We start from the raw sequence: 9,385 nt of genomic DNA, 5'->3' as shown, positions 1-9,385 counted from the left end.
CCGAGTACCAAAAATCAGTTTAATATCGTAGTGACTCAATGAGCCACGTATCAGATATTAAGCTGATAAGAACAGATACTACACTTTGATCTTAGCCAAAAGGCCGAGAAGCGATAACGGTCACTGGACTACCGACGCCTCATATTCCGGAAAATTTCCTATCCGCTCCTCTGAAATGATTCCGTAAATATTCATCCGATTCCGCACACCGAAAATATTCCTTATTGCAGAAATCGCCGCCCATGCGACGTACGGCCGTTAGGCGGTGGGCGTTTTACAATCTGCCAAAGCGGAAAGGCGAATGTTAACGAAATCAATGAAACAAGTAACATTATGAATTTCTAAAACTCAAACAAGGAAAAAAATATAGCGCCTTACCTTAACGTCGTAATAGTGGCTTCCCTTGACGCCCGCGCCGCCTTGATGTATATCGAATCGATCAACGCCCTGTTGTTTTACGTCTTTGGCGGGCGGCGCAAGGCGACTAGCGCTGTGGAACAAGCCAACGTTAAAAAGGTATAGGAAGAGACTGAGAAAGAAAAAGAATACAAAAAGGTGACGTGAGGTCGGCAGGAGAAAAGATGCGGAACAAAACCACAAAATTTAAATTTGTAAATTTAGATTTTTTTTTTTTTTTTTTTTTTATTTATATTTTTTTTTCTTAAACGGATCATTGTTATTAATATTCTGCTGATTGTAATGTTTCATTTAACATTTTGAAATCAATTAGGATCAAGATATATGCAAATCGTTGAAGGAAAGAATACATTAAACAATGTACGTAACAATGTACGTCAGTTTAAAAATAAAAATGAATTTTTGTTTTTTTAAATTGAAATAACTTTTAAAAATTTACATTTAAATTTCTATTTTCTTTATATTAAAGTGAAATTAATACTGGTCCTGTGTGGACAGAAGTGTGATATTTTGACACATACTGGCCATGACAAATGATTTTTAAAACATAATTTAGATTAGTAAACAACGAAGGAGAGGAGCGGAGAGAAATTTTAAATATAAAAAAAAATATCTGTTTTTATACCGGCTGCCGTTCGTTTGAGAACCGTCAAATAAAGAAAAAAATGTGCTGGTCAGCTCAAACGATTAACATTTTAAGCAAACAGTGACTGGTATAGAATAAATACCATATCACTCTGACTGACCAGCAGTGAGCTGTTTTTATTGAGAGAGAGAGACCAATCGTACATTATTGAAATTGAATGGGCCATTCCCGGAAGAACTGCAATACCGGGCCGACCCGTGGCGAGAGCGGAGCAAGCCCCGGGCATCCCGCCGAGTACCAAAAATCAGTTTAATATCGTAGTGACTCAATGAGCCACGTATCAGATATTAAGCTGATAAGAACAGATACTACACTTTGATCTTAGCCAAAAGGCCGAGAAGCGATAACGGTCACTGGACTACCGACGCCTCATATTCCGGAAAATTTCCTATCCGCTCCTCTGAAATGATTCCGTAAATATTCATCCGATTCCGCACACCGAAAATATTCCTTATTGCAGAAATCGCCGCCCATGCGACGTACGGCCGTTAGGCGGTGGGCGTTTTACAATCTGCCAAAGCGGAAAGGCGAATGTTAACGAAATCAATGAAACAAGTAACATTATGAATTTCTAAAACTCAAACAAGGAAAAAAATATAGCGCCTTACCTTAACGTCGTAATAGTGGCTTCCCTTGACGCCCGCGCCGCCTTGATGTATATCGAATCGATCAACGCCCTGTTGTTTTACGTCTTTGGCGGGCGGCGCAAGGCGACTAGCGCTGTGGAACAAGCCAACGTTAAAAAGGTATAGGAAGAGACTGAGAAAGAAAAAAGAATACAAAAAGGTGACGTGAGGTCGGCAGGAGAAAAGATGCGGAACAAAACCACAAAATTTAAATTTGTAAATTTAGATTTTTTTTTTTTTTTTTTTTTATTTATATTTTTTTTTCTTAAACGGATCATTGTTATTAATATTCTGCTGATTGTAATGTTTCATTTAACATTTTGAAATCAATTAGGATCAAGATATATGCAAATCGTTGAAGGAAAGAATACATTAAACAATGTACGTAACAATGTACGTCAGTTTAAAAATAAAAATGAATTTTTGTTTTTTTAAATTGAAATAACTTTTAAAAATTTACATTTAAATTTCTATTTTCTTTATATTAAAGTGAAATTAATACTGGTCCTGTGTGGACAGAAGTGTGATATTTTGACACATACTGGCCATGACAAATGATTTTTAAAACATAATTTAGATTAGTAAACAACGAAGGAGAGGAGCGGAGAGAAATTTTAAATATAAAAAAAAATATCTGTTTTTATACCGGCTGCCGTTCGTTTGAGAACCGTCAAATAAAGAAAAAATGTGCTGGTCAGCTCAAACGATTAACATTTTAAGCAAACAGTGACTGGTATAGAATAAATACCATATCACTCTGACTGACCAGCAGTGAGCTGTTTTTATTGAGAGAGAGAGACCAATCGTACATTATTGAAATTGAATGGGCCATTCCCGGAAGAACTGCAATACCGGGCCGACCCGTGGCGAGAGCGGAGCAAGCCCCGGGCATCCCGCCGAGTACCAAAAATCAGTTTAATATCGTAGTGACTCAATGAGCCACGTATCAGATATTAAGCTGATAAGAACAGATACTACACTTTGATCTTAGCCAAAAGGCCGAGAAGCGATAACGGTCACTGGACCTACCGACGCCTCATATTCCGGAAAATTTCCTATCCGCTCCTCTGAAATGATTCCGTAAATATTCATCCGATTCCGCACACCGAAAATATTCCTTATTGCAGAAATCGCCGCCCATGCGACGTACGGCCGTTAGGCGGTGGGCGTTTTACAATCTGCCAAAGCGGAAAGGCGAATGTTAACGAAATCAATGAAACAAGTAACATTATGAATTTCTAAAACTCAAACAAGGAAAAAAATATAGCGCCTTACCTTAACGTCGTAATAGTGGCTTCCCTTGACGCCCGCGCCGCCTTGATGTATATCGAATCGATCAACGCCCTGTTGTTTTACGTCTTTGGCGGGCGGCGCAAGGCGACTAGCGCTGTGGAACAAGCCAACGTTAAAAAGGTATAGGAAGAGACTGAGAAAGAAAAAGAATACAAAAAGGTGACGTGAGGTCGGCAGGAGAAAAGATGCGGAACAAAACCACAAAATTTAAATTTGTAAATTTAGATTTTTTTTTTTTTTTTTTTTTATTTATATTTTTTTTTCTTAAACGGATCATTGTTATTAATATTCTGCTGATTGTAATGTTTCATTTAACATTTTGAAATCAATTAGGATCAAGATATATGCAAATCGTTGAAGGAAAGAATACATTAAACAATGTACGTAACAATGTACGTCAGTTTAAAAATAAAAATGAATTTTTGTTTTTTTAAATTGAAATAACTTTTAAAAATTTACATTTAAATTTCTATTTTCTTTATATTAAAGTGAAATTAATACTGGTCCTGTGTGGACAGAAGTGTGATATTTTGACACATACTGGCCATGACAAATGATTTTTAAAACATAATTTAGATTAGTAAACAACGAAGGAGAGGAGCGGAGAGAAATTTTAAATATAAAAAAAAATATCTGTTTTTATACCGGCTGCCGTTCGTTTGAGAACCGTCAAATAAAGAAAAAATGTGCTGGTCAGCTCAAACGATTAACATTTTAAGCAAACAGTGACTGGTATAGAATAAATACCATATCACTCTGACTGACCAGCAGTGAGCTGTTTTTATTGAGAGAGAGAGACCAATCGTACATTATTGAAATTGAATGGGCCATTCCCGAAGAACTGCAATACCGGGCCGACCCGTGGCGAGAGCGGAGCAAGCCCCGGGCATCCCGCCGAGTACCAAAAATCAGTTTAATATCGTAGTGACTCAATGAGCCACGTATCAGATATTAAGCTGATAAGAACAGATACTACACTTTGATCTTAGCCAAAAGGCCGAGAAGCGATAACGGTCACTGGACTACCGACGCCTCATATTCCGGAAAATTTCCTATCCGCTCCTCTGAAATGATTCCGTAAATATTCATCCGATTCCGCACACCGAAAATATTCCTTATTGCAGAAATCGCCGCCCATGCGACGTACGGCCGTTAGGCGGTGGGCGTTTTACAATCTGCCAAAGCGGAAAGGCGAATGTTAACGAAATCAATGAAACAAGTAACATTATGAATTTCTAAAACTCAAACAAGGAAAAAAATATAGCGCCTTACCTTAACGTCGTAATAGTGGCTTCCCTTGACGCCCGCGCCGCCTTGATGTATATCGAATCGATCAACGCCCTGTTGTTTTACGTCTTTGGCGGGCGGCGCAAGGCGACTAGCGCTGTGGAACAAGCCAACGTTAAAAAGGTATAGGAAGAGACTGAGAAAGAAAAAGAATACAAAAAGGTGACGTGAGGTCGGCAGGAGAAAAGATGCGGAACAAAACCACAAAATTTAAATTTGTAAATTTAGATTTTTTTTTTTTTTTTTTTTATTTATATTTTTTTTTCTTAAACGGATCATTGTTATTAATATTCTGCTGATTGTAATGTTTCATTTAACATTTTGAAATCAATTAGGATCAAGATATATGCAAATCGTTGAAGGAAAGAATACATTAAACAATGTACGTAACAATGTACGTCAGTTTAAAAATAAAAATGAATTTTTGTTTTTTTAAATTGAAATAACTTTTAAAAATTTACATTTAAATTTCTATTTTCTTTATATTAAAGTGAAATTAATACTGGTCCTGTGTGGACAGAAGTGTGATATTTTGACACATACTGGCCATGACAAATGATTTTTAAAACATAATTTAGATTAGTAAACAACGAAGGAGAGGAGCGGAGAGAAATTTTAAATATAAAAAAAAATATCTGTTTTTATACCGGCTGCCGTTCGTTTGAGAACCGTCAAATAAAGAAAAAATGTGCTGGTCAGCTCAAACGATTAACATTTTAAGCAAACAGTGACTGGTATAGAATAAATACCATATCACTCTGACTGACCAGCAGTGAGCTGTTTTTATTGAGAGAGAGAGACCAATCGTACATTATTGAAATTGAATGGGCCATTCCCGGAAGAACTGCAATACCGGGCCGACCCGTGGCGAGAGCGGAGCAAGCCCCGGGCATCCCGCCGAGTACCAAAAATCAGTTTAATATCGTAGTGACTCAATGAGCCACGTATCAGATATTAAGCTGATAAGAACAGATACTACACTTTGATCTTAGCCAAAAGGCCGAGAAGCGATAACGGTCACTGGACTACCGACGCCTCATATTCCGGAAAAATTTCCTATCCGCTCCTCTGAAATGATTCCGTAAATATTCATCCGATTCCGCACACCGAAAATATTCCTTATTGCAGAAATCGCCGCCCATGCGACGTACGGCCGTTAGGCGGTGGGCGTTTTACAATCTGCCAAAGCGGAAAGGCGAATGTTAACGAAATCAATGAAACAAGTAACATTATGAATTTCTAAAACTCAAACAAGGAAAAAAATATAGCGCCTTACCTTAACGTCGTAATAGTGGCTTCCCTTGACGCCCGCGCCGCCTTGATGTATATCGAATCGATCAACGCCCTGTTGTTTTACGTCTTTGGCGGGCGGCGCAAGGCGACTAGCGCTGTGGAACAAGCCAACGTTAAAAAGGTATAGGAAGAGACTGAGAAAGAAAAAGAATACAAAAAGGTGACGTGAGGTCGGCAGGAGAAAAGATGCGGAACAAAACCACAAAATTTAAATTTGTAAATTTAGATTTTTTTTTTTTTTTTTTTTTATTTATATTTTTTTTTCTTAAACGGATCATTGTTATTAATATTCTGCTGATTGTAATGTTTCATTTAACATTTTGAAATCAATTAGGATCAAGATATATGCAAATCGTTGAAGGAAAGAATACATTAAACAATGTACGTAACAATGTACGTCAGTTTAAAAATAAAAATGAATTTTTGTTTTTTTAAATTGAAATAACTTTTAAAAATTTACATTTAAATTTCTATTTTCTTTATATTAAAGTGAAATTAATACTGGTCCTGTGTGGACAGAAGTGTGATATTTTGACACATACTGGCCATGACAAATGATTTTTAAAACATAATTTAGATTAGTAAACAACGAAGGAGAGGAGCGGAGAGAAATTTTAAATATAAAAAAAAATATCTGTTTTTATACCGGCTGCCGTTCGTTTGAGAACCGTCAAATAAAGAAAAAATGTGCTGGTCAGCTCAAACGATTAACATTTTAAGCAAACAGTGACTGGTATAGAATAAATACCATATCACTCTGACTGACCAGCAGTGAGCTGTTTTTATTGAGAGAGAGACCAATCGTACATTATTGAAATTGAATGGGCCATTCCCGGAAGAACTGCAATACCGGGCCGACCCGTGGCGAGAGCGGAGCAAGCCCCGGGCATCCCGCCGAGTACCAAAAATCAGTTTAATATCGTAGTGACTCAATGAGCCACGTATCAGATATTAAGCTGATAAGAACAGATACTACACTTTGATCTTAGCCAAAAGGCCGAGAAGCGATAACGGTCACTGGACTACCGACGCCTCATATTCCGGAAAATTTCCTATCCGCTCCTCTGAAATGATTCCGTAAATATTCATCCGATTCCGCACACCGAAAATATTCCTTATTGCAGAAATCGCCGCCCATGCGACGTACGGCCGTTAGGCGGTGGGCGTTTTACAATCTGCCAAAGCGGAAAGGCGAATGTTAACGAAATCAATGAAACAAGTAACATTATGAATTTCTAAAACTCAAACAAGGAAAAAAATATAGCGCCTTACCTTAACGTCGTAATAGTGGCTTCCCTTGACGCCCGCGCCGCCTTGATGTATATCGAATCGATCAACGCCCTGTTGTTTTACGTCTTTGGCGGGCGGCGCAAGGCGACTAGCGCTGTGGAACAAGCCAACGTTAAAAAGGTATAGGAAGAGACTGAGAAAGAAAAAGAATACAAAAAGGTGACGTGAGGTCGGCAGGAGAAAAGATGCGGAACAAAACCACAAAATTTAAATTTGTAAATTTAGATTTTTTTTTTTTTTTTTTTTTTATTTATATTTTTTTTTCTTAAACGGATCATTGTTATTAATATTCTGCTGATTGTAAATGTTTCATTTAACATTTTGAAATCAATTAGGATCAAGATATATGCAAATCGTTGAAGGAAAGAATACATTAAACAATGTACGTAACAATGTACGTCAGTTTAAAAATAAAAATGAATTTTTGTTTTTTTAAATTGAAATAACTTTTAAAAATTTACATTTAAATTTCTATTTTCTTTATATTAAAGTGAAATTAATACTGGTCCTGTGTGGACAGAAGTGTGATATTTTGACACATACTGGCCATGACAAATGATTTTTAAAAACATAATTTAGATTAGTAAACAACGAAGGAGAGGAGCGGAGAGAAATTTTAAATATAAAAAAAAATATCTGTTTTTATACCGGCTGCCGTTCGTTTGAGAACCGTCAAATAAAGAAAAAATGTGCTGGTCAGCTCAAACGATTAACATTTTAAGCAAACAGTGACTGGTATAGAATAAATACCATATCACTCTGACTGACCAGCAGTGAGCTGTTTTTATTGAGAGAGAGAGACCAATCGTACATTATTGAAATTGAATGGGCCATTCCCGGAAGAACTGCAATACCGGGCCGACCCGTGGCGAGAGCGGAGCAAGCCCCGGGCATCCCGCCGAGTACCAAAAATCAGTTTAATATCGTAGTGACTCAATGAGCCACGTATCAGATATTAAGCTGATAAGAACAGATACTACACTTTGATCTTAGCCAAAAGGCCGAGAAGCGATAACGGTCACTGGACTACCGACGCCTCATATTCCGGAAAATTTCCTATCCGCTCCTCTGAAATGATTCCGTAAATATTCATCCGATTCCGCACACCGAAAATATTCCTTATTGCAGAAATCGCCGCCCATGCGACGTACGGCCGTTAGGCGGTGGGCGTTTTACAATCTGCCAAAGCGGAAAGGCGAATGTTAACGAAATCAATGAAACAAGTAACATTATGAATTTCTAAAACTCAAACAAGGAAAAAAATATAGCGCCTTACCTTAACGTCGTAATAGTGGCTTCCCTTGACGCCCGCGCCGCCTTGATGTATATCGAATCGATCAACGCCCTGTTGTTTTACGTCTTTGGCGGGCGGCGCAAGGCGACTAGCGCTGTGGAACAAGCCAACGTTAAAAAGGTATAGGAAGAGACTGAGAAAGAAAAAGAATACAAAAAGGTGACGTGAGGTCGGCAGGAGAAAAGATGCGGAACAAAACCACAAAATTTAAATTTGTAAATTTAGATTTTTTTTTTTTTTTTTTTTTATTTATATTTTTTTTTCTTAAACGGATCATTGTTATTAATATTCTGCTGATTGTAATGTTTCATTTAACATTTTGAAATCAATTAGGATCAAGATATATGCAAATCGTTGAAGGAAAGAATACATTAAACAATGTACGTAACAATGTACGTCAGTTTAAAAATAAAAATGAATTTTTGTTTTTTTAAATTGAAATAACTTTTAAAAAATTTACATTTAAATTTCTATTTTCTTTATATTAAAGTGAAATTAATACTGGTCCTGTGTGGACAGAAGTGTGATATTTTGACACATACTGGCCATGACAAATGATTTTTAAAACATAATTTAGATTAGTAAACAACGAAGGAGAGGAGCGGAGAGAAATTTTAAATATAAAAAAAAATATCTGTTTTTATACCGGCTGCCGTTCGTTTGAGAACCGTCAAATAAAGAAAAAATGTGCTGGTCAGCTCAAACGATTAACATTTTAAGCAAACAGTGACTGGTATAGAATAAATACCATATCACTCTGACTGACCAGCAGTGAGCTGTTTTTATTGAGAGAGAGAGACCAATCGTACATTATTGAAATTGAATGGGCCATTCCCGGAAGAACTGCAATACCGGGCCGACCCGTGGCGAGAGCGGAGCAAGCCCCGGGCATCCCGCCGAGTACCAAAAATCAGTTTAATATCGTAGTGACTCAATGAGCCACGTATCAGATATTAAGCTGATAAGAACAGATACTACACTTTGATCTTAGCCAAAAGGCCGAGAAGCGATAACGGTCACTGGACTACCGACGCCTCATATTCCGGAAAATTTCCTATCCGCTCCTCTGAAATGATTCCGTAAATATTCATCCGATTCCGCACACCGAAAATATTCCTTATTGCAGAAATCGCCGCCCATGCGACGTACGGCCGTTAGGCGGTGGGCGTTTTACAATCTGCCAAAGCGGAAAGGCGAATGTTAACGAAATCAATGAAACAAGTAACATTATGAATTTCT

General features: G+C 37.4%; 7 non-coding genes and 1 pseudogene across 7 annotated transcripts; all 8 read right to left on the bottom strand.

Moving 5' to 3' along the window:
- Nucleotides 1–115, bottom strand: LOC131934347 (uncharacterized; annotated as a pseudogene).
- A 1,100-nt stretch (nucleotides 116–1,215) lies between these two features.
- On the bottom strand, nucleotides 1,216–1,408 carry LOC131934345 (U2 spliceosomal RNA). The gene has a single exon (XR_009385664.1). It is a non-coding gene; the product is annotated as a U2 spliceosomal RNA (small nuclear RNA).
- A 1,099-nt stretch (nucleotides 1,409–2,507) lies between these two features.
- Nucleotides 2,508–2,700, bottom strand: LOC131934344 (U2 spliceosomal RNA). Its single transcript, XR_009385663.1, has one exon. It is a non-coding gene; the product is annotated as a U2 spliceosomal RNA (small nuclear RNA).
- A 1,099-nt stretch (nucleotides 2,701–3,799) lies between these two features.
- On the bottom strand, nucleotides 3,800–3,991 carry LOC131934346 (U2 spliceosomal RNA). The gene has a single exon (XR_009385665.1). It is a non-coding gene; the product is annotated as a U2 spliceosomal RNA (small nuclear RNA).
- Nucleotides 3,992–5,088: 1,097 nt separating this feature from the next.
- LOC131934343 (U2 spliceosomal RNA) lies at nucleotides 5,089–5,281 on the bottom strand. Its single transcript, XR_009385662.1, has one exon. It is a non-coding gene; the product is annotated as a U2 spliceosomal RNA (small nuclear RNA).
- Nucleotides 5,282–6,378: 1,097 nt separating this feature from the next.
- Nucleotides 6,379–6,571, bottom strand: LOC131934342 (U2 spliceosomal RNA). Its single transcript, XR_009385661.1, has one exon. It is a non-coding gene; the product is annotated as a U2 spliceosomal RNA (small nuclear RNA).
- Nucleotides 6,572–7,672: 1,101 nt separating this feature from the next.
- On the bottom strand, nucleotides 7,673–7,865 carry LOC131934341 (U2 spliceosomal RNA). Its single transcript, XR_009385660.1, has one exon. It is a non-coding gene; the product is annotated as a U2 spliceosomal RNA (small nuclear RNA).
- A 1,099-nt stretch (nucleotides 7,866–8,964) lies between these two features.
- On the bottom strand, nucleotides 8,965–9,157 carry LOC131934340 (U2 spliceosomal RNA). Its single transcript, XR_009385659.1, has one exon. It is a non-coding gene; the product is annotated as a U2 spliceosomal RNA (small nuclear RNA).
- Nucleotides 9,158–9,385: the final 228 nt, after the last annotated feature.

This window comes from Physella acuta, unplaced genomic scaffold (assembly GCF_028476545.2).
Source record: "Physella acuta isolate Inbredline_101_S28 unplaced genomic scaffold, ASM2847654v3 ptg002805l, whole genome shotgun sequence".
NCBI lineage: Eukaryota > Metazoa > Mollusca > Gastropoda > Physidae > Physella > Physella acuta.
Note: the sequence above shows the minus strand (reverse complement) of the source record. Positions and strands in the feature narration are given on the sequence as shown.